This window comes from Eriocheir sinensis, chromosome 36, assembly GCF_024679095.1.
Source record: "Eriocheir sinensis breed Jianghai 21 chromosome 36, ASM2467909v1, whole genome shotgun sequence".
In the NCBI taxonomy this organism is placed as follows: Eukaryota; Metazoa; Arthropoda; class Malacostraca; order Decapoda; family Varunidae; genus Eriocheir; species Eriocheir sinensis.
In genome coordinates this window covers 17,678,602-17,704,406 of record NC_066544.1, presented here as the reverse complement: position 1 = coordinate 17,704,406, position 25,805 = coordinate 17,678,602, and the positions used below count along the sequence as shown (strand labels likewise).

The 25,805-nt window shown below is 42.1% G+C and overlaps 2 long non-coding RNA genes across 2 annotated transcripts; one reads left to right on the top strand and one right to left on the bottom strand.

Annotated features, from left to right (window-relative positions):
• The first annotated feature begins 776 nt into the window (after positions 1-776).
• On the top strand, positions 777-10,191 carry LOC127007965 (uncharacterized). The gene is made up of 5 exons (XR_007760726.1): positions 777-895; positions 3,692-3,908; positions 5,715-5,831; positions 6,763-6,834; positions 10,071-10,191. It is a non-coding gene; the product is annotated as an uncharacterized LOC127007965 (long non-coding RNA).
• Positions 10,192-12,818: 2,627 nt separating this feature from the next.
• Positions 12,819-24,646, bottom strand: LOC127007964 (uncharacterized). Its single transcript, XR_007760725.1, has 2 exons — positions 22,998-24,646; positions 12,819-12,971 (listed from the first exon to the last, which is right to left on the bottom strand). It is a non-coding gene; the product is annotated as an uncharacterized LOC127007964 (long non-coding RNA).
• Between the last annotated feature and the right edge of the window lie 1,159 nt (positions 24,647-25,805).

Here is a 25,805-nt window from a genome sequence, read left to right as displayed (position 1 = left end):
TTATTCCCACATATAAGCTCATTACATCATATTGTAAGCCCGTGCTGAAGAGTGATAGGATTTTATACTTTCTGCAGTTTCGTTCACAGCATGTACCGAGACCCAGACCCAGATCAACCCATTAATAACGAATAATAATGATTCCAAGGCCTTACCGCTGTTATTAAGGCCCCGGCAGGACTTAATTGGGGTTTAATAATGATAGGACACGCGATAAAAGGGCAAAGGGGCAGTTAAATAGAGTAATTAATGTTTCCGAGGTTAAACTAAAACTATTTATGTCAGCGATAATATACCTAAGCACTGCAAAAAAAGCCCTATTAATTAAACATTTCGACCCTATCTCTAAATAAATCTAGTTATTGGAGCGGAAAAGACAGTTCGAGGGTCATTTTTTATTCAAGTACGAGAATCTATTGAGCTGGCAGGAATCATCTCGCAGCCGGAAAATAGCTCGCAAAGGGGACTTGAAACAACGCTTAATTTTCAATATATCACTCACTGCTATCGTTTAACTGTCCCTTTGCGACTTCAATACACTGCAAATACATCAGATAAACACTTAAAATCAGTAGAAGGCTTTAAAACAAACACATAGGAGATTACATGGGAGGAACTACTCTGAGCTGATACTCACTCCTGGTTTGGGCAATCTCAACGCTTATATATAGATCACAGGTGGTTAAAGAGACATAAATCAAGGTAAATTAAGACGTTTTTTGCTGTCTTTACCCCATTGGACATGTGTAGTGGGTAGTATCGCGACTTATTTCCCCGAGGAGGCATTTCTCGTACACACCCGGCCCCAGCCGTGGAGGGAGGAGACTGGTGTGTTATTTTTGTGTTTTTTGAAGCGAATTATCCTGTTGCCGAGGGAGCCATGCATCTGGAAACGGTAAATAGTCCCTTGTGATTGTTTTGGGTGGGTGAGGGCAGTGAATTAAGGCTTGTAATAGGTGGAAATAGGGAAAATGTATCGGTGGGGTTGAGGTGGATTTCAATGGCCGCCGTGGTCGTCATGGTCATTGGTCGTCGTTCATTGTTTTTACTGATTTCCGGTAAACTAGAGTGTATAGCGGCACGGGGCTTGAGGAGCATGCCGACACGTGCATTGCATTCCTGTGTGTGAAGTTGGAGAGCGGGATATAAGCCGGTAAGGTCAGAAAGGTCAAGTATATAACTGGCTTGGGGTGTCCGGCTCCATATATGACCTTAATTATTAATGACCTCTAAGACCTTCGGGCACTATGATAGGGAGAACTGAGATGAATGACCTAATTTATGGGGTCAAATGAGGTGTGAGTGTCTTAAATATTGAATTATGGGCGTTTAGCGGTGAGGTCATAATGGCGTAACCGGCGGATGGAGCGAACCATATGTGACGTATTTTCTCAGTTATCAATGACACCTAAGAACTTTGAACACTATGGGAGGGAGAACTAAGCTGAATGACCTAATGTATGGGGTCAAATGAGGTGTGAGTGTCTTAGATATTGAATTATGGGCGTTTAGCGGTGAGGTCATAAGGGCGTAACCGGCGGATGGGAGCGAACCATACGTGACCTTATATCCGTGAGTTTTGACCAGTGTAAGATGCCTGGGTACTCCTATATTAAGGGTTAGGGTGTATTTGTGTTGTATTATTGCAGATATGAGGTGTGGGTTGTGTTACTCAGGAAATATTGAAGGTTAACGTGAGCTAGAAGTGTTTTAAGGGTGACTCGTCTAGCGGGCGGGGTGAATTTTACGAATTTTTCAGATTTACTTATTTCAGTGTTATTTCTCTTGATTTTTTTGCGTTTTCATCGTCATGGTTGTGATTTCATGTGTGTCTGAGGTGGTATTGATGGTGATTTTAGGTGATACATGTGGTGGTAGTGACCCGGGGTGGTGAACACATTAACTCTAAGGGGGAATATGTAGGTTAGCCTTGTTGCCTTGACCACATGTGCTTACCCTAGACCATCGGGTGTCATTCTAGAGTTATACATGCTCCTGGTACTGCGAAGGCTGGCATGAACCTATATTTTGGCTGTCAATAATTTCTTTGCTGTCACAGGAGGTTAAGGTTAAAATCTAAGTTTAATCCAAGGTTAGGATAACTTAGTGATGACCAGTATCTTATCCTAGACCTGGGGGCTTCGTGGTGCAGTGGTTAGCGGTTAGCACACTCGGCTCACAACCGAGAGAGCCTGGGTTCGATTCCCGGGCAGAGTGGGAAAATTTGGGAGGCTTTTCCAATACCCTATGCCCCTGTAAACCCAGCAGTGTACCAGTTATTAATTGGGGGTTATGTCCTGTCTCCTGGGATCTGTTCCCTTCTATAATTCCTTCCCCTTCTGTCTCTCTCCGGCATATGACCACAGATGTTGCGCCGACTAAATGAAATTTTCCAACTTTTTTATCCTAGACCATCAGGTGTTATTCTGGAGGTCTGCTCATGATACCGCGAGGTCCGGAATTGACCTATTTTGTCTGTCAATTTTTATCTTGCTCTCACAGGAGGTTACGTTAAAATCTAAGTTTAATCCAAGGTTAGGATAACTTAGTGCTGACCGGGCATTTTTTTTGTTAATGTTTCCGATATCTTTCAGCCCTTGAATATATAAATAAGTGTGAAGTGATGAGACTTGGGTGTTTTTTCTGGAATAACACCCACTTGTTTAGGATAAATAGGCAGGATAGGCCTCTCACCACACTGCCGTTGATGTCACTGGCGGGAGAGGTGGCTACGGTCATCTCCATACTGACCGCCTCTTAAAATATTATCTTGGGGTGCAACGCAGTATATATTTGTTTTATTTCATTGTGGTAGTAGAGCGCACGGCAGGTACGGTTTACCCGGTAGCTGTGGGGATCATGTTTCTTAACTCGGTAGCAGTGACGGGCCAAATCTGTGTCTTTACCGTGTAGCAGCGACGGGCCAAATTTGTGGCTTTACCGTGTAGCAGTGATGGGCCAAATTTGTGCCATGATATAAACCCCCCAAAATAGATGATACATAATCTGATCACAAATGCTTTATATATAATATGAAATGGTTTGTGTGATGGGTGATTTTTTTCCATTTTTCTTGTTTGGAGGGACCATTAAGAACCATGATCCCTGCTGCTACTACTGGGTTAAAGGCCCTTCCCTCTAAGCGAGAAAAAGGAGAAAAAAATGATCACTCACACAAACCACTTCATAATATATATCAATGCATTTGTGATGAGTTTATGCATCATCTATTTATTTATTTATTTATTTATTTTTACGTCTTGGCCTAATGCGCCGGTAGGCTTCTTCCCGGTGGATCCTGATGGTCGGTGGTGGGGTTTATATCCTTCTTAATATATCAAGTTACATATCATGGCAAGAATTTGGCCTGTCGCTGGTACACTGTAAAGCCACAAATTTGGGCCCTTGTTACTACCAGGTTAAGTTAGGTCTTGTTAGGATAGCTCAGCAAGTTTGGGCAGGTTAGGATAGCTAAGATTTAATTCTCTAAATATATGGTCTTGGGGGGACACACCTGGAGATACATTTCTGTTTATATTGTGTTTTGTCAGTGGCTTGCTAAGGCTAGATTAGTTTCATTAAAGTTTGGTTAGGTTAGGATAGCTTAGATTTAATTCTCTTTATATATAGTCTGGGATAACACATTGAGGCATATGTTTTTACTTTTTGCATATTTGGCATCGGAACACAGGCTGGGGAAGGAGACGGTGGCTGAGTGGTTAGCGTGCCGGTCCTGCGTTGACTGTGTCATGGATGATGAGGGTTTGAATCTGTCGCTGCCACTGACTTCTTGTCCTGAAGACCACCACCATCATCCTGGACTGTATGGGACTGTCCAAGGGAAAGCAAGATGGGGCTGCTATAAACACTTGCCGGCTTGGGCCCACCACCAGGCCCAGCCGAGGGAGGTAAGGAAAAAAAAAAAGTATGGCTAGATTTGAATAAGTTTTAGGTTAGAATAGCTTAGTATTAAATTATCTTGTAATTATTATTATTGTCATTAATATCATTCCTATTGCAACTCATGTTAATGGAGAGGTATCTTGTATGCCCTCCTGGACGTGACTGACTCGTTCACCCTCCATCTCGGACGACATGTCGAGTTAGCTTCACGTTGGTGGTCGGGTGTAGTTCCGGTGCCCCGAGAATAGGGGAACCACCTGCTGAACCCTGGGGCGAAGCCTGCACCTCAAGCATGGCCAGCGGTTGCGGGAGTCTCCGAAACAACCGTAACACTTTGACTTGTGTTTCATATCTTTATCATCTCTACTTGTTAGTAAGATAACTTCAATTCTGTAAAAAATAACATGTAAGATGGTTCTTACGTAAATAGTTTTTTTGAGATATGAGACGCATTAATGGATTTACATTAATTTCAATGGGGAAATTTGTTTTGGTTTTCGAGTGTTTTGGTGTGCGAGCAATATTCTTGAATGAATTAAACTCGTAAATCGAGGTTTGACTGTATATGTACTCCATAAATAGCTAACATAACAGATCGCAGGTCATCGCTAGGTCTGTAAACAATGGGGGGGTTCCCCGGGCCAAGCCACAGGGCTCAAGTTAAGAGTCCATGAACTATAGCTAACTAAACTACCTGATAACTAACCTTTTTTTTTTTTTTTTTTTTTTTTTTTTTTAAGTTTGCCTAGTGAGCCGGTAGGCATCTTCCCGGTGGGGCCAGATGGTCGGCCCAAGGCTTCTTCCAGGTGGGGCCTGATGGTCGGCCCAGTACGTTCTGGCGCAGGCGAGTGTTTCTAGTGGCGCCATCTTGCGTTGGCTCATGCTGCCCCCCGGAACTCATTCTTGATTCGCTTGGACGGCTTCCTCTAGAGTCCGGGTTGATGGGTGGTCTTCAGGACAGCATGTGGGTAGTTTTAAGCCACTCGGCGGTGACTGAAAAATCCGAGTGGTAGCGTGAGGATTCGAACCCGCGTTGTCCATCACGCGGCGAATGTGGGTCCAGTACGCTACCAGTTCGGCCACCGCCCTCCCTTCCCCCTCCACACTAAGAGCAAGGTCTCCAGCGGACTGCTTCAGCTTTCAAACACATCGCTGAGTTTAGTGTGGTCACCCGCATGCAGCCCTATGGGGCTTCGTGGTTCAGTGGTTAGCACACTCGGCTCACAACTGAGAGAGCCCGGGTTCGATTCCCGGGCGGAGTGGAAAAATTTGGGCGGCTTTTCCAATAGCCTACGCCCCTGTCCACCCAGCAGTGTACCAGGTATTAATCGGGGGCTGTGTCCCGTCTCCTGGGATCTGTTCCCTTCTCCTATAATTCCTTCCCCTTCTGTCTCTCTCCGGCATATGACCACAGATGTTGCGCTGTCCACTAAACAAAACTTTCCACTTTCCCGCTGCTACCACCACCAGGTTAATGATAAATATAAATGAATCTCATTATTGGGGACCAGGAGACAGATTTTGTGTTGGGAGTCAGTAAATATAAGAGGCTGAGTACAACAGTCTGGCAATGTTGGCACTGCCTCAAAGTATAGGCCTGGCTGTATGTATAGAGTTATGAGGGCATTGAGGGGAGAGAGAGAGAGAGGGAGGGTGTAGAGGAAGAAAAGTATGTAAAAAAACAAATATGAGAGAGTATCAATTAATTATCTTATATTATACAGCCCTTGATAGAGAGAGAGATTTTATAATATATTATCCCATGCTGTCTTTCCCAGTACAAGACTTTGAGAGTGGACACATATTTGCAGGTTGGTGTAGCAGTGCCGGGAGGTTCCATAACACAGGGCACTCCTCACCTCAACAACAGTCTCTTCACCGACAAGTAATTCTTCACCAACAAGCTTTTCAGCAGCTTGGAGGAATAGGTAAGCTTTCTCTACTCATTTCCTGCCCTGCCTTCATTACCCCCGCCAGAAGCCCCCAAAGGGTGAACCCGTTATTGAGCTGTAAAATGTTCAGCTCACTTAGTAACCCAGTGTGTTGTAAAATGTTCAGTACATCCCCTTGCTTAGAGGGAAAGGCCTTTTAACCCAGTGGTTGTAGCAGCAGGGATCATGTTTCTTTATGGTCCCTCTAAGCGAGAAAAATGAGAAAAATCACCCCTCACAAACCATTTCATAATACATATCAAAGCATTTGTGATCAGTTTACATCATCTATTTTGGGGGTTTAAATCAGCACAAATTTAAATCGCTGCTACACGGTAAAGCCAAATTTGGCCCGTTGCTGCTACTGGTAAAACCACAAATTTGTCCGTTGCTACTACGGTAAAGCCACAAATTTGGCCCGTTGCTACGGTAAAATACAAATTGTCGTTGCTGCTACGGTAAATACAAATTTGTCCCGTTACTGCTACGGTAAAGCCACAAATTTGGCCCGTTGCTGCTACACGGTAAAGCCACAAATTTGTCCCGTTGCTGCTACACGGTAAAGCCACAAATTTGGCCCATTGCTGCTACACGGTAAAGCCACAAATTTGGCTTTACCGAGAGAGAGAGAGAGAGAGAGAGAGAGAGAAATTCCTTCACATTGAAATTAAATAAAATAAATTACACACACACACACACACACACACACACACTTAAACCACACACACACACACACACACACACACACACACACACACACTCTGCATTAATTACACATGTATATAAGCCCAGCAAAACTTGTTATTACTATTATCATTCTTCTTCTTATTCTTATTCTTATTCTTATTATTATTAATATTATTATTATTAGGTCTGACAAGAGGTTATTAGCTCAAAAAATGAATTATCAACTGTTTATTAATTTTAGAGACAAGAGGAGGAGGAGGAAGAAGAGGAGGAGGAGGACTTTGAAGACTGACAGACAGACATCATTCCAGTGGTGAGTTAAGTTAGTTTCCTTCCCTTCCTTCCTTCCTTCCTTCCTTCCTTCTTTCTTTCCTCTCTTCCTTCCTTCCTTCCTTCCTAACTTCCTCCCTCCCTTCCTTCCTTCCTTTCTTCCTCCCTTCCTTCCTTCCTTCCTTCCTTCCTTTCTTCCTCCCTTCCTTCCTTCCTTCCTTCCTTCCTTCCTTCCTTCCTTCATTCCTTCCTTCCTTCCTCCCTTCCTTCCTTCCTTCCTCCCTTCCTTCCTTCCTTCTCTTGGATAGGTTAGGATAAAAGGCCGGATTATTAGTTCGCCAAAAGATCACTTCTGCTTATAACAAGTTTTCAGCCATAATCTCAACATAATCATCATGTATTATATATAAAAATGTAATGTGGTATCTAGGGTTTTCCTGGTCAAGATTCCTAATCCTCGAAGATCTGTTTTTCCCTATTTCTCCTAAATAGTTGGTCAGAAGATATTCACAATCATTGATTTAAGACCTTTATTCTTCCTTCACTTGTGGTAGCGTTGAACTAATTCTCATTCAGATTACATCAGGCAAGAAAAATATCCTTTTGGTAGCGTTGAAGACTTAATTACAGTAGTCAATAATGGCTGAATTAATCCCTTGATCCTCTTAACTCATTCACCAGAATACAATAATGGGCGTTAGGCTTGTTTGGATGTTACACGGGTTTACAGTCTCACCTAGCGAGGGTGATATTTTTTTTTTTTTTTTACGTCGCTGCCTGTTGCGCCTGTAGGCATCTTCCTGGTGGGGCCTGATGGTCGGCCCAAGGCTTCTTCCAGGTGGGGCCTGATGGTTGGCCCAGCCCGTTTTGGCACAGGCAAGTGTTTATAGTGGCGCCATCTTGCATTGGCTCATGCTGCCCCCTGGAACTCGTTCTTGATTCGCTTGGACGGCTTCCTCTAGAGTCCGGGTTGATGGGTGGTCTTCAGGACAGCATGTGGGTAGTTTTAAGCCACTCGGCGGTGGCTGAAAAATCCGAGTGGTAGCGTGGGGATTCGAACCCGCGTCGTCCATCACGCGGTGAATGTAGGCCCAGTACTCTACCAATTCGGCCACCGCCTACCACAAACGTGGCACGAAAAACAGTTCACTGGTGCTCACATGGGCATAAACAATCTTCTTACAATCTCCTATATCCTTAGTAAAATATAGCCTAACCAGCAGACAAAGGGGATGAACCAGGTGGTTACATCCTCATTAAAGAGAAATACTGCACAGCCCTGCTACTCCGTGGACTAAACACCCTACGTAGTCAATACGTGTATCATACCGAACACACCCGAGACACGCACGTGACAGACCCTTTATCTCCACTCACTTCCCTGTCCGGGGGAAGAGCCAAGGCGTGTCTGTTAGTGTTTGCACCGCACAAATACAATAATGAGAAAATATATCTATAATATGAACAGGAATTACTTCACCTCAGAGAGACGCACCTGTCCGGGGGAAGAGCCAAGGCGTGTCTGTTGGTGTTTGCTGGGTGGGGCTCCCTACGCAGCCGCTGCCCGCGGTTCACATCCCTCCCCAGATTTAATTCGAACCCTGATTTGTTCAACCTTGCAACAACCGTCTACGGTACTTTACTCGTCGCATGATATTGGTATAATGGTTCCCCTGAATAGCAAGGTGAAAAATTCTAACTAGAAGCTACTATCTTGTACTAAAATTATGCCCATTATCTCGTATGGAACCGATCACCTACTTTCTGCAGGCGTCAACATGTATGTCTGTCTGTCTGTCCGTCTGTCTCGGGGTGTGAGCATCACGCAATAATAATTCAATGTTACTAATAATTCTTACATTAACTTAAATGCTACTTACATTAACTTAACATTACTTACCCATACTTAATAGTACGTCCCGGCACTACAATATGACCACAGATGTTCCCTTCTCCTATAATTCCTTCTCCTTCTGTCTCTCTCCGGCATATGACTACAGATGTTCCCTTCTCCTATAATTCCTTCCCCTTGTCTCTCTCCGGCAAATGACCACAGATGTTCCCTTCTCCTATAATTCCTTCCCCTTGTCTCTCTCCGGCATATGACCACAGATGTTCCCTTCTCCTGTAATTCCTTCCCCTTGTCTCTCTCCGGCATATGACCACAGATGTTCCCTTCTCCTATAATTCCTTCCCCTCCTGTCTCGTGCTGGCATATGACCACAGATGTTCCCTTCTATAATTCCTTCCCCTTCTGTCTCTCTCCGGCATATGACCACAGATGTTCCCTTCTCCTATAATTCCTTCCCCTTCTGTCTCTCTCTAGCATATGACCACAGATGTTCCCTTCTCCTGTAATTCCTTCCCCTCCTGTCTCTTTCCGGCATATGACCACAGATGTTCCCTTCTATAATTCCTTCCCCTTCTGTCTCTCTCCGGCATATGACCACAGATGTTCCCTTCTCGTATAATTCCTTCCCCTCCTGTCTCTCTCCGGCATATGACCACAGATGTTCCCTTCTCCTATAATTCCTTCCCCTTCTGTCTCTCTCCGGCATATGACCACGGATGTTCCTTTCTCCTATAATTCCTTCCCCTTCTGTCTCTCTCTGGCATATGACCACAGATGTTCCCTTCTCCTATAATTCCTTCCCCTCCTGTCTCTCTCTGGCATATGACCACAGATGTTCCCTTCTCCTATAATTCCTTCCCCTCCTGTCTCTCTCCGGCATATGACCACAGATGTTCCCTTCTCGTATAATTCCTTCCCCTCCTGTCTCTCTCCGGCAGATGACCACAGATGTTCCCTTCTCCTATAATTCCTTCCCCTCCTGTCTCTCTCCGGCATATGACCAAGGATGTCACTAAACCAAACTTTCCTTCCACCCATGAAAACCTGGTTAACTTTGTCTGTGTAAACAGTGGTAATGGGAGCCCAATATGTTGAAGAAGATACAGTCATCCTGGAGGTAGTTTTAAAATGTTTCTGCACCTTGAACAGTAACATGGATACCTAGTGACTATTCTCTGTGGCGGCCTCGGGAAGCAATGCCAGGAAAATGATTATTATGTTGGTAAAGATAGGAGAGTTTGTAAATATTTGACCCTGTGTCTCGGCAAGGCTCTGACCCTGCCCCCTGTGTTGACCCTCTGGTGGTAGTGACTTTGTGGAAGGAAGGAAGGAAGGAAGGAAGGGTTGAAAGTTTAAAGGAATTTAATATTATATGTAAAATGCATCTTCAGGTTGACACAAATACTAATTCCTTACTTATATTATAGATGAAAGAGGAAGAGGAAGAGGAAGAGGAGGAGGAGGAGGACACAGGAATTTCTTGGTGAGTGTTATTTTTATTTCTTTGTTCCATTTATCAATATTTTCCCTTGTTTCCTCTTTTTCTTAATCAACGCCCAAACTCACTTCTGGTTAAAGGGCTTTCATAGGGCTTTTGGGCATGTCCTGGGTAGTTTTATGACCCTTGGAGGTAGTGTGTGACCCTTCCCTGTACCATGAACCTAAAGAAACACATTTGACGAGGCTTTGGGAGGAGTTTTTGGCATTCCCCACGGATAGTTCTGCACGTGAGGGAAGGGCGCCAGATGGCACATGGCGGACACGTTCGCTCTTTCCTGCACAGAAGGGCGCGCACACACACACACACACACACACAGTAAGGGGCATTTTAAAGTACGGGGTTTCTTCCGTACATTTTCTTTGCGCAAAAAAATACATGAGAGAGGTCGTTAAAAATAACAGAAAGAGAAAAGTTATAGTGTGACAAGCTGTAGGAGTTGTGAACAAATCTCCTCAGGGTAGTCTGATGACCCTGGTGGTAACAACTTTAACTTCTCTTTACCATGAATCTTAAAAAGACACGTGGAGAACTTGATTGATCTTATTGACCTTTGGAAGAGGCTTGACGTTAGGGCGGAAGGCGGTCTCTCTCAGATAGATTCCAGGAAGGAAAGTCTTGGGACGTACCTTTGAATCATCTCTTGACTGACGACACAGTAGACTCCATGGCTGGGGTTCCTCCTTCTCTTTCCTCAAATTCCAGACTTTCTCTAAATCTCATATCTTAATTTTTTCTCCTCTGTGATGTGTGTTTTTCTCTCTCTCTCATTTCTAATCCTTCCTCCTTTATTTACTTCTCTTTATTTATAATTATCCTCATCGTCTCTCTGTTTTACTTACCTTAATCTCTCTCCTCAACAACCCCTCTACTTCCCTCCCTCTCTACGTATAGGTGTTGTTAGTAATCCTCAGTGTCTTTCTTAATAATTATTTCTGTCATATATCATTCCCTGTTATTTCCTGTCATTCCTCAATAAATCATTCTCTCTCTCTCTCCTCTCTCTCTTCCCACACAACAACCTCCACCTGTGAATTCACTTTCAGACTTGTCGTAAAATTCTGGTTTACTTTTCATAAGATTAATAGTAATTCAATAAATTTCCCCTTTATAATAGTGCCCCCCAGCAGCTCTCAATATGGCTCCACATCATTCTACTATAAATATATATATATGCTTTCAACCTCATATATCCTTATATCAGCATCTATATATATATTCTCTATTCTCCTGCTATTCCAGTTCTTGTATATTTTGTCATTGGTTTTTTTTTGCTGGGGTTTCGTTCCTATATCAAGGGTCCGTACGTTACCTGAGGTGTTATGGCTGGCCTGTGGTGGACCGCCTCTTCGTCCTTCTTATCCCTTGATACCTCCATCTCTCTGGACCTTTTCTCTCCTTCTGTATATTTATTCTCATTTTATCTCCTTCCATTGTGTATTTTCCTCCTCCCACTTTCTCTCTCTACACATAATGTCCGGTTCCTAGCCAGTGCATAATAATGTTTATATCTGAGGCGTCCTGCCGAGAAGGGTTTAAGTGACCTTTTCAGTAAATTAAGGTTGGATCAGTTTTCCTCCCAGAACACTTTGCAAGACTCCCCGACCACTTTGCTTATAACATATACAATGTCCCACGTGCCCATCTCTGACTGGACGCTGAGAGCAGTTTTTTTGTAATGTTGGCTTCGGCTTCTCAGATTTTGATGCGTTTTGTTAGATTTCTCCATCGTTTCTATACGTATAGGTGTTGTTAGTACCTCAGTGTCTTTCTTAATGATTATTTCGTATATATATCATTCCATGTTATTTCCGTCATTCCATTCCTCCTCAGTGCGTAATATACGAGACATCCAGCCAAGATCGGGTTTAAGTGACCTGTTCTCGAGTATATTAGAGTTCGATTCCTTCCCCCAGAACACTTATAAGACTGCCGACCCCTTGCTTTTACCATATACAAGGTCTCTTATGCCTATCTTAGCTGGACGTCTTGTAGTTTATGTAAAATTTGCTTCGGCTGTCACAGGCATATTTATTGCCAACTTATTGCATGATATACTTATTGCATAGTATTGCAATATATATATATATATATATATATATATATATATATATATATATATATACATATACATATATATATATATACATATACATATAGACATACATATACATATATATATACATATACATATATATATACATATACATATATATATACATATACATATATATATATATATATAGATATATACATATACATACATATACACACATATATACATATATATATATTATCATATATATATATATATACATTACATATATATATATATATACATATATATATATATATATATATATATATATATATATATATATATATATATATATATATATATATATATATATATATATATATATATATATATATATATATATATATATATATATATATATATATATATATATATATATATATATATATATATATATATATATATATATATATATATATATATATATATATATATATATATATATATATATATATATATATATATATATATATATATATATATATATATATATATATATATATATATATATATATTGCATATATTGCAATATATGCAAAATGAGCCATGCCATATAATTTTTCTAAAATAAATACAAAATTATTTTTTTGTCAATCATTTATTAAATAAATAGAGCACATTTCCTTCACTAAGAGGCTGATTATGCAGGAACTTGACATCTTGGTGTTCTTTCTTCTTCCAGAGTGTGCGGTGTCCCGCAGGCAGGCAGACCGAGACGCCAGCCATTCAATTCTGCCGAGGGAAAGAAGTCGTGTTAGTCAACTCTGATGACTTGTACTTTTCTCTGCAAGGGACTGTTCTGTAAGCCAGTCACAGAAGATGTGAACTGTATCTGTACTATGAAGTCTTATCAATAAAGTTAAGGGCTACACCTATGACTTTATCTTGCCCCAAACCCATTTAGCTAATATCCCCGGACACTTTTTTAGGTATAATTGACTTAAGCTAATTCTATATATATATTAAAGGGAGGAACCAATTTTCATAGAAAAAAAAACTAAGCTAATTCTATATATATTAAAGGGAGGAACCAATTTTCATACAGAAAAAAAAACTTATAATATAAAAAGAATTATATATGAATTTAAGATGAGATATAAGAGAAGACTAATATAAAAAGAATTATATATGAATTGGAAACAAGATATTGAGATATAAGAGAAGACAACGAAGGGAACTAACAAGAGGAGAGATTGTATACATAAAGAGCTCAAAAGTCATTGAAAAAGCAATGGAAATTAAGAGACAATAAGAACATATGAAATAAAAGACGTGGAAACAAGAAGAAAATAAGACAGACATGAGATTATTACAATGACATAAATACCTTAGACAAAGAGAAAGCAGATAACATATCACAGACTAAAATATTTGAGGCGTACGGCAGAGAAGTGAGGTGACATTAGGAATGGCGACCCTTGTGTAAAGTGTACGAAGGGTCTCTTTCCCCTTGCAATTAGTATCATAACATAGCAATTTAACTCTAATTTGCACTGGGAAAGACAGACTACCCTCAAGGATGAGCAGGGACGAATCAAAATGGAAGCTCAACTTTTATGGGGCAGACGGAGGGTCACTTTCCCTTGTAACGTACACATCATGACGAGCAATATAACAATAATTATGTTCTAGTTAGCAAGGGGGGAAAGGAAGAACAAGATATAGTTACTTGCAAGGGAAAATAAACCTTGTATAGAATGTACAGAGGGCTGGAAGTCTCGTAATCTGTTCTCAGTGTGTTACCGTATTCTAATATATGTAACAATAGGTCACCGTGCCTTAGGATTTCTCTGCCGGAAGCCTCGTTTATACGTTAAGAGATGAGGAGGAAGGGAAACAAGCAAATAATGGAACTCTATATATACGATACAGTGAAAAGGATTTACCGAGAAGGATGTACGTATGAGAAGAGGAGGAGGCGGAGAAGAGAGAGATTAAGGTAAGTAAAGGGAAATAAAACTGACGATGAGGATATATATAAATAAAACTAAATAAAGAAGGAATGATTAGAACTGAGAGAGAGAGAGAGAAAGGTACATCACAGAGGAATTTGAGGAAGACAAGGAGGAAGGAACGCCAGCCATGGAGTCTACTAGCGTCAAGGAGCCGATTCAAGGTACGTCTCAAACTTCCCTTCCTAAGATCTATGAGGCAGACCCTTCCGCCCCTCACGTCAGCTACTTGCAAAGGTCAATAAGGAGATCAATCAAGTTCTCACGAGTCTTGTTTTAAGATTCATGGTAAGGAGAAAGTTAAAACTACCACCTGGGTCATCAAACTGCCCCTGGAAATTCTCACAACTCCTACAAAAGTCTGTCAAATGTGTGCGCTTGGAACAATATTTTTAAGAATGTGACTGTCAGATGCCAAAAAGGAGATCAATCGGGTTCTAATTGAGTGGTTTTGAAGGTTCATGGTACATAGGAAGGGTTAATCTATCACCAGGGTCATAAAACTACCCCTGGAAATGCCCAAACCTCCTACGGAAGCCTTAAATACAAGTCTCTCGGGATGGCTTTTTCAAGAATGTGAGCCTCGGACATTTCCGCTCCTCACATCAGCTACTTCCAAAGGCCGTAAAGGAGATTAATTGGGTTCTTTTGACTTGTTTTATAGATTCATGGTAAAGAGGAAAGGTCTTGCTACAACCAGGGTCATAAAACTACCCCTGGAAATGCCCGCAACTCCTATGAAAGCCCTGTCAATTTACCACACTCGGGGGACGAAATGTTTAAGAATACAACACTAATATATCTAATACAATGTTTGAATGAGTGTTTTTTAGGTTCTTGATACAGTAGAAGGGTTAAACTACAACCAGGGTCATAAAACTACCCCTGGAAATGCCCACAACTCCTATGAAAGCCCTGTCAGTTTACCGCACTCGGGGGACGAAATGTTTAAGAATACAACACTAATACAACAAATATAATGAGTGTTTTTTAGGTTCTTGGTACAGTAGAAGGGTTAAGTTGTAAAGTTTTGTTCAATCGGCGCAACATCTGTGGTCATATGCCGGAGAGGGACAGACAGGGAAGGAATTATAGGAGAAGGGAACAGATCCCAGGAGACGGGACACAACCCCCAATTAATACCTGGTACCCATTCACTGCTTGACGGACAGGGGCGTAGGGTATCGGAAAAGCCGCCCAAATTTTTCTACTCCGCCCGGGAATCGAACCAGGGCTCTCTCGGTTGTGAGCCGAATGTGCTAACCACTGCACCACAAAGTCCCCTGTAGAAGGGTTAAACTACCACCAGGGTCATCAAACTACCCCTGGAAATGCCCACAACTCCTGTGAAGGCCCTGTCAAAGGTGTGCGCTTGGGCAGGTGACATTTTTCAGTCCTCGCGGTTTCCTACGTAATATTGTAGTTTGCAAAAAATGATCAAATTTGATAAAAAAATTACCAAATTGAGTGGATGGAGAGGGAGAGACATTAGCCACACCAAGCTAAGCACAACCCATGCAGCACTTAGAATGAAGACCTACTGATAGCCTAACGTCACTGCATTTCATAACATCATAACACACACACCACATGGCTTTCAATGGACTGTGTGGTGACCCTGGTGATAGCTATACACTCCCTCTGCACCATGAATGGGAAAATTACCCATGAAATCCCTATTTATCTTCTCTACGGCCCTACAAAAGTCATAATAAGAGCTGGGAAGCCTCTCGTCATAGATCCTACAGTGGTTTCAGGGACTGGTTTGTGACCCTGGTGATAGTTTTACACTCCCTCTGCACCATGAATAGTTAAACCACCCATGGAAACCCGGTTAGCCTTCTCTGTGGCTTTGGGAAACAGTCGTAACAACTTTTCAAACAAGCAAACTGTGGCGTCATTAAGTTCAAGAATACAGGCTTTATTCAGAAGGTAATTCCTCGTACAGTAAGCAGTATAATCTGACTTACAGTGGACTACACAGACTCTGGAGATAGAGAGCAAAGATCCGCACTCGTAGCTCACCCAAGCAGGTCACTGTGTAACGTACCACATACCCGTAACCGCATATATGTAACCTATACAGCACACCACACACTTCCCTTCAGTACCAGGAGGCTGGGTCCCACACGGTACAATAATATCATGTTTAAAGAGAAAGAAAGATGCTTGGCGTGAGAACAGGGTAACTTTTGATATGAAAAGTGGCACTGTACGGAAACATCTGAACATGGACCGGGGCTTTCAGAAGGTGCACCCGAGGAGAAAGACTTAACTAGCAGATGCTTGGCGTGAGAACAGGCTAACTTTTGATAAGAACTATAAAGTGCTGGACATAAGGAAGTGAATCAAGGTACTTTGGACTCATGGAAGTACCCTCTTGGTGAGTGAATGGAGTGGCGAGTGTTTGTAGGATATGTCCAGGGGTGGTTATAAGACACTGGTGGTAGTTTGACCCTTCCTCTGTACCATGAACATAAAGACACACACATTTGGCAAAGCTTTCGTAGGAGTTTTGGTCATCTCCAGGGGTAGTTTTATGGCCCTGGTGGTAGTGTGACCCTTCTTTTCTACCGTGAACCTAAAGAAACACACATTTGGCAAAGCTTTTGTAGGAGTTTTGGGTATTTCCAGGGGTATTTTTATGACCCCGGTGGTAGTGTGACCCTTCCTCTGTACCATGAACCTAAAGAAACACACATTTGACAAGGCTTTCAAGGGAGTTTGGGGCATTTTCAGGGGGTAGTTTTATGACCCTAGTGGTAATGTGACCCTTCCTCTGTACCATGAACCTTAAGACACACATTTGGCAAAGCTTTCGTAGGAGTTTTGGGCATTTCCAGGGGTAGTTTTATGACCCTGGTGGTAGTGTGACCCTTCCTCTGTACTGTGAACCTAAAGAAACACACATTTGAGAAGGCTTTCAAGGGAGTTTAGGGCATTTCCAGGGGTAGTTTTATGACCCTGGTGGTAGTGTGACCATTCCCCTGTACCGTGAACCTGGAGAAACACATATTTGCCAAGGCTTTCATAGGAGTTGTGGGCAGCCCAGTTTGAATCCGACCTGTGGCTATATCTGCTCAGTTTCCTAGGCACCAGTCATCATTGTACCATACGCTACCATCCACAGAACACAGCCAACCAGCGCACTACCACCTCACACTGCTACCACTGCTCTCTCTGCCTGACTAGCCCAGCTGCCTTACGCTGACAACACCAGAATACAGAAAATTGCACAGGAAATGCCTCCCACAGCTCCCTCAAAAGCCATGTCAAATGTGTGTTTCTTAGGTTCATGGTACAGAGGAAGGGTCACACTACCACCAGGGTTACAAAACTACCCCTGGAAATGCCCACAACTCCTCTGAGAGCCTGGTCAAATGTGTGTTTCTTAGGTTCACAGTACAGAAGAAGGGTCACACTACCACCAGGGCCACAAAACTACCCCTGGAAATGCCCACAGCTCCCTCAAAAGCCATGTCAAATTTGTGTTTCTTAGGTTCACAGTACAGAGGAAGGGTCACACTACCACCAGGGTCACAACACTAGCCCTGGAAATGCCCACAACTCCCTCAAAAGCCATGTCAAATGTGTTTCTTAGTGTCATGGTACAAAGGAAAGGTCACACTACCACCAGGGTCACAAAACTACCCATGGAAATGCCAACAACTCCAAGGAAAGCCTTGTCAAATGTGTTTCTCAGGGTTATGGTACAGAGGAAGGGTCACACTACCACCAGGGTCATGAAACTACCCATGGAAATGCCAACAACTCCAAGGAAAGCCTTGTCAAATATATATACTCTCTTCCTTCCTTCCTTCCTATCTTCTCCCTTCCTTCCTTCCTTCTTTCCTCTCCCTCTTTTTCCTTCCTTCCTATCTTTCTCCTTCCCTCCCTTCCTCAACCGCCGGAGGTTAGAAGGACCGAAAAGATGTTAAGTGGCGTGCTCATCGTAGAAAGTGACATTTTACGCACAATTGAAAAGATTAAAGTAAGCAAAGCTCCTGGTCCAGACAAAATTACCCCTAGGGTCTTAAAAGAAATCAAACATCAAATTTGTAAACCGCTCTCCTTCATATTCAATAAATCTTTAACAGCTGGAAAAGTTCCGTCAGATTGGAAACTTGCAAATGTCACACCAATTTTCAAAAAGGGGGACAAGTCTCATCCTGGAAACTATCGACCAATTAGCCTGACATCTATTGTTTGTAAGTTAATGGAGACTATCATTCGCGACAATATGGTGAAATTCTTCGAAGAAAATAATATAATAAATAATTCGCAACATGGCTTCCGTAGTAAACGTTCGTGTTTGACTAACTTACTTGATTTTTCACTATATTTTGAGGTGTTCGATGAAAGCAGATCAGTAGATATCATATATCTGGATTTTCAAAAGGCATTTGATAAGGTCCCCACCAACGATTGCTCAGCAAACTACTGGCGCACGGTATCTCGGGTAATATTCACAATTGGCTTGCGGACTGGCTCTCTGAGCGGAAACAGAGAGTAGTTCTAAACGGTGTTACATCTAACTGGCTCGATGTCAAAAGCGGCGTACCTCAAGGATCAGTGCTTGGCCCCATGCTCTTCTTAATTTATGTTAATGATATCGATGATGGCCTCACTTGCAAATTATCAAAATTTGCTGATGACACAAAAATTGCTAGTAAAGTAACTGCGATACTCGACGAAGAAGCTTTACAATCAGATATAGATCGACTTGCACGTTGGGCCAATCAATGGCAAATGAAATTTAACGTTGAGAAATGTAAAGTGTTGCACATCGGAAAAAATAACAATCGCGTTGATGCGTAATGAATGGCCAACAACTTTCTGCAGTAAGTAAAGAAAAGGATCTTGGAATCACTATATCAAGCGATTTAAAGCCCGGTCAGCATTGTTCAGAGGTAGTTAAAACTGCAAATAAATTGGTTGGCTTCATCGGACGAGTCTTTAATAATAAATCGGAAAAAGTAATATTAACCCGTAAAGTGTTTAGTACGTATATATACGTTCGGGAGGGAAAGTGTTTAGTACGTATATATACGATCATCGTTTTCTTTTACTTCATGGCACCTAAACCTGTAGAAATGGTTCAAGATGTCTTTTCTATGCCTAAATATGATTTTGAAAGCTCACTCTCATTTTTATTGTATTGCTGTGGTCTATTACATAGAATGTATCCATGACCACGAATGATTTATTGAAAAAATAGGTATATTTATAAAAATATGTCAGTGGTGTCATAATTACTTATCAATATACTCAAAATACTGTTCAGTAGATCAGCTATTTTTATATCATTCCAACTTGAATAATAATTTCAATACGTATATTTTGTGTTCATGCGTACAGTCATCGTCGGTTGTGTTGGCAGCCCTGGGGCGTGAGGCGCCGGGTTGGCGGGTTGGCCCAGCAAATACGGAAACCTAAAAGTTTACAGGTACAGGATTTTTTTCCCCATGGCCGTTTATAATACGGAAACCTGAAAGTTTACAGGCACAAGTTTTTTTTTCCCTATGGCCGTTTATAATACGGAAACCTGAAAGTTTACAGGCACAAGTTTTTTTTTTCCCCAAGGCCGTTTATAATCGGAAACCTGAAAGTGTACAGGGAAAAGTTTTTTTTTTCCCCATGGCCGTTTATAATACGGAAACCTGAAAGTTTACAGGCACAAGTTTTTTTTTCCCCATGGCCGTTTATAATACGGAAACCTGAAAGTTTACAGGCACAAGTTTTTTTTTTCCCCATGGCCGTTTATAATACGGAAACCTGAAAGTTTACAGGCACAAGTTTTTTTTTTCCCCATGGCCGTTTATAATACGGAAACCTGAAAGTTTACAGGCACAAGTTTTTTTTTCCCTATGGCCGTTTATAATACGGAAACCTGAAAGTTTACAGGCACAAGTTTTTTTTTCCCTATGGCCGTTTATAATACGGAAACCTGAAGTTTACAGGCACAAGATTTTTTTCCCCTATGGCCATGAGATGCGTATTTGCGTGTCAACAGTTAGTTGTAGGTACATTAGCCAATACACTTTTCCCTATGTAAGCATCAATTGCCACATTATTTCTGCTGTCTTTTATGCACATGTGCTTTCATATCATTCATTCCTCATCTTACTTACTTTGGCCCACAGTAGATAGATAGAAGTATAGAACTGTAGTTGTAGTTAGTGTAGTGTTAGCTATACAGGCAGCCTCGTTGGGCCCAACAGGGTTGTTGCTGTCTGTTTCTCCTTTGTCTTCATTCCTGGCTCGGAACCTGAGTCATCAGTTTCCCAGCCATACAGATTTTCATGGGATATGCTACAGTCCAGAGGTAATACACAATTACCTCTTAGATATACTTGTAAAATTGGGATGTTATGTAAATTGTACAGTAGCAGAGCAATACCAAATTGGTCGGCAGCAAATGCAAAACCTTGAAGCTACGTAGTAAATGGGAAAATGTTTGGGGTATGTGATCAGCTGGCGGCGAGGGAGGCGGGCTGTGGTATGCAGGAGTACCAACATAAAAAAACATAAAATTCGTATAATGGGTTATTTGGGCAGCTGTGTGTAATTTTTTTGTTGTTGGTGTTACAAAACATGTTATGCTTGTGCAATGAAGGGATAATATTTTGCTACTTATATACACATAGAGAAAATATAGTCTGTACGAGCGTGATAAATTTGGTACTATGATATGACTATAGAAAGGCTAGACAAACAATCCTCAGATATATTTTACAAGAAACTCAAACTAAACAATATATAGTCATGGAAGAAGCATTCACAGTGTGTCGGAAATAATAAATAAGAAGCGGAAGTTACATAGTACTGTTCTACATGTTTCGTCTTACGCACCACCACTGGAGTATTGGTGCCACGCGTGAAAGGACTCACAGAAAACGACAGCTTACAGGGAACACACATATATCGCATTTATATCGTTCAAATCAGCTATTTTTTTTCAATTTTATAAGACAATAATATTATTTGGCCAAAATCCAACCCCACATGACCTGTTTCACTCCTATAAAGCAACACTGTACGGGTTAAAACTGTATAATTCGTTGGTTCGACCCCGTCTAGAGTACTGTGTACAGTTTTGGTCTCCCTACTACAGAAAAGACATAGAAAAGTTGGAACGGGTCCAACGAAGAGTAACAAAGATGATTCCTAGGTTGAGAAATTTGTCATATGAACAAAGGCTTAAAGAAGTAAATTTATTCAGCCTATCAAAACGAAGAATGCGAGGCGATCTAATAGAAGTGTTTAAAATGTTCAAAGGATTCAGTGATATTAATGCGGAAGATTACTTTACAATTGATCGATCAAATAGAACAAGAAGAAATCACAATTTGAAGATAAGTAGTAAAAGATTCTCGTCGCACGAAGCTAAACACTTCTTCTTCAATCGAGTTGTTAATGTTTGGAACTCTCTACCCTGTGATGTCGTTGATAGTACAACAGTTACGGCCTTCAAGAATAGATTAGACAAGTGTTTTGAATCCAACCAGCAACTAAGATATTACTCATTGTCGTAATAACGTTAAGTTCTTTCGAATACTGGTGTCCTTGTCCGCTTTTATCGCCCGGTTAGTGGTAGCAGTAATGGTAGTTCTTTCCTCTTTTCTACATAAATTCCATGCAGTTTTTCCATGCTGCATGGTTCTTTTTCCTTTCCTGCCAGCTTTGGCTGGAGGGATGGGGGGGTGGGGAGGAGCCTTCGCCTTTGCTGTCCTTCATCTTCCACCTTTGATTAGATAGTTAGTGTAGCTTGTCACAAACAACCTCGTAAGGACCAGCAGGTCTGCTGTTGTTTGTTCTTCCTTTGTGTTCCTTTGTGTTCCTTCTTTCCTCTCCCTCTTTTTCCTTCATTCCTTCCTATCTTTTTCCTTCCCTCCCTTCCTTCCTTCCTTCTTTCCTCTCCCTCTCTTTCCTTCATTCCTTCCTATCTTTTTCCTTCCCTCCCTTCCTTCCTTCCTTCCTTCTTTCCTCTCCCTCTCTTTCCTTCATTCCTTCCTATCTTTCTCCTTCCCTCCCTTCCTTCCTTCTTTCCTCTCCCTCTCTTTCCTTCCTTCCTTCCCTCACATCTCTTTCTTCCTTCAATCCTTACCTCCCTCCTTTCCTTCCTTCCTTCCTTCCTTCTTTCCTCTCCCTCTTTTTCCTTCCTTCCTTCCTATCTTTCTCCTTCCCTCCCTTCCTTCCTTCCTTCTTTCCTCTCCCTCTCTTTCCTTCATTCCTTCCTTCCCTCACATCTCTTTCTTCCTTCGATCCTTACCTCCCTCCTTTCCTTACTTCCTTCCTTCCTTCCCTCCCTCCTCCCTTCCTTCTTTCCTCTCCCTCTTTTTCCTTCCTTCCCTCACATCTCTTTCTTCCTTCCATCCTTACCTCCTTCCTTCCTTCCTTCCCTTCTTCCCCTCTCTCACCCCTCTTTCCTCCTTCCTTCATTCCCTACTTCTCTTCCCTTTTCTTCCTTCCATCCTTACCTCCTCCTTTCCTTCCTTCCTTCCTCCCCTACTTCTCTTCCTTCCTTTTTTCCTTCCTTCTCTTCCTCCCTCCCTTCCTTCTTTTCCTCCCTCCCTCCCTTTTCTCTCTCTCTCTCTCTCTCTCTCTCTCTCTCTCTCTCTCTCTCTCTCTCTCTCTCTCTCTCTCTCTCTCTCTCTCTCTCTCTCTCTCTCTCTCTCTCTCTCTCTCTCTCTCTCTCTCTCTCTCTCCTTCCTTCCTTCCTTTGTAAAGAAAATGAAGATAAGAAAAAGAGGAAACAAGGGAAAATATTGATAAATGGAACAAAGAAATTAAAAATAACACTCACCAAGAAATTCCTGTGTCCTCCTCCTCCTCCTCTTCCTCTTCCTCTTTCATCTATAATATAAGTAAGGAATTAGTATTTGTGTCAACCTGAAGATGCATTTTACATATAATATTAAATTCCTTTAAACTTTCAACCCTTCCTTCCTTCCTTCCTTCCTTCCACACAGTCACTACCACCAGAGGGTCCACACAGGGGTCAGGGTCAGAGCCTTGCTGAGACACAGGGTCAAATATTTACAAACTCTCCTATCTTTACCAACATAATAATCATTTTCCTGGCATTGCTTCCCAAGGCCGCCACAGAGAATAGTCACTAGGTATCCATGTTACTGTTCAAGGTGCAGAAACATTTTAAAACTACCTCCAGCATGACTGTATCTTCTTTAACATATAGGGCTCCCATTACCACTGTTTACACAGACAAAGTTAACCAGGTTTTCATGGGTGGAAGGAAAGTCTGGTTTAGTGACATCTGTGGTCATATGCCAGCAAGAGACAGGAGGGGAAGGAATTATAGGAGGGAACATCTGTGGTCATATGCCAGAGAGAGACAGGAGGGGAAGGAATTATAGGAGAAGGGAACATCTGTGGTCATATGCTGAAGAGAGACAGGAGGGGAAGGAATTATAGGAGAAGGGAACATCTGTGGTCATATGCCAGCAAGAGACAGGAGGGGAAGGAATTATAGGAGAAGGGAACATCTGTGGTCATATGCTGAAGAGAGACAGGAGGGGAAGGAATTATAGGAGAAGGGAACATCTGTGGTCATATGCCAGAGAGAGACAGGAGGGGAAGGAATTATAGGAGAAGGGAACATCTGTGGTCATATGCTGAAGAGAGACAGGAGGGGAAGGAATTATAGGAGAAGGGAACATCTGTGGTCATATGCTGAAGAGAGACAGGAGGGGAAGGAATTATAGGAGAAGGGAACATCTGTGGTCATATGCTGAAGAGAGGCAGGAGGGGAAGGAATCATAGGAGAAGGGAACATCTGTGGTCATATGCTGAAGAGAGGCAGGAGGGGAAGGAATCATAGGAGAAGGGAACATCTGTGGTCATATGCTGAAGAGAGGCAGGAGGGGAAGGAATTATAGGAGAAGGGAACATCTGTGGTCATATGCTGAAGAGAGACAGGAGGGGAAGGAATTATAGGAGAAGGGAACATCTGTGGTCATATGCCAGAGAGAGACAGGAGGGGAAGGAATTATAGGAGAAGGGAACATCTGTGGTCATATGCTGAAGAGAGACAGGAGGGGAAGGAATTATAGGGGAAGGAATTATAGGAGAAGGGAACATCTGTGGTCATATGCTGAAGAGAGGCAGGAGGGGAAGGAATCATAGGAGAAGGGAACATCTGTGGTCATATGCTGAAGAGAGGCAGGAGGGGAAGGAATCATAGGAGAAGGGAACATCTGTGGTCATATGCTGAAGAGAGGCAGGAGGGGAAGGAATTATAGGAGAAGGGAACATCTGTGGTCATATGCTGAAGAGAGACAGGAGGGGAAGGAATTATAGGAGAAGGGAACATCTGTGGTCATATGCCAGAGAGAGACAGGAGGGGAAGGAATTATAGGAGAAGGGAACATCTGTGGTCATATGCTGAAGAGAGACAGGAGGGGAAGGAATTATAGAAGGGAACATCTGTGGTCATATGCTGAAGAGAGACAGGAGGGGAAGGAATTATAGAAGGGAACATCTGTGGTCATATGCTGAAGAGAGGCAGGAGGGGAAGGAATTATAGAAGGGAACATCTGTGGTCATATGCTGAAGAGAGGCAGGAGGGGAAGGAATCATAGGAGAAGGGAACATCTGTGGTCATATGCCCCCTCAACGTGCCTGTACGTTCGCAGGAGAGGTTTACATTACTGAATCGTATAGATCTTGGCCTCCTCTTTCCAATGGTGTTTTTGTTTTGTAGCTGTGATGAATAGTTGAATAGTTTTTGAGACAGCGGTTAAGAGAGATCCCCTTCCCCCGCTGGGGTGCCCGAGCGCGCCTGAGGGGATAGTCTCGATGTGAGCACTTAGCAATGAAAGGGTTAAGTAGATACGTTTGACTAACGCAATATGTTCGATATAACATGAGTTTCATCAATGACGTCACCGTGCGGAGACACTGTCTTTCTCCTCAGTCTGAAGCTAGCCAGCACTGTGAGTGGAACGTTTCTCTGGAATACATACACTGCATTTTGACCCCTACTATGGCACCCAAGTGTCCTTCCACCTCGTCCAGTGACATAAGAACATAGGAGTCTGCAAGAGGCCGGTAGACCTGCACGAGGCAGCTCCTCTGAACCTTGGCTCCCGTGTATCTAACCCTACCTAATATCGCTGTCCATGACGCATCAACAAAGTGATGGTGGTGAGTGTGAGGACGTGTTTTTGTTGTGTCAGTGACTTACAAATGTAATGTAGCAATTCTTTCTTTAGAAAACTTTAACTTAACCCGGTGGTGGCAGGGATCATGTTTCTTAATGGTCCCTCCAAGCAAGAAAAATGAGAAAAAATCACCCCTCACACAAACCATTTCATATTATATATCAAAGCATTTGTGATCAGTTTATGTGTGTTACTTTCCTCTCTGTCAAAGGCTGTAAAATAAGGCAAAAAGTAAGCAGAAAAATATATATCTACCCTTGCAGGTGAAAATATAGCCTGTTAGCTTTTGAGACCAGACCGTGTAGTGAGCCTCCTCCTCCCTCCCTGCTGGCTAGGCTTCCTTTTAATATGTATTTCCACACATGATGCGGCCAATATTAGGAGTCTTTTTCACACCAATATTTACTGTATAATGATGACTTGACTCCTGC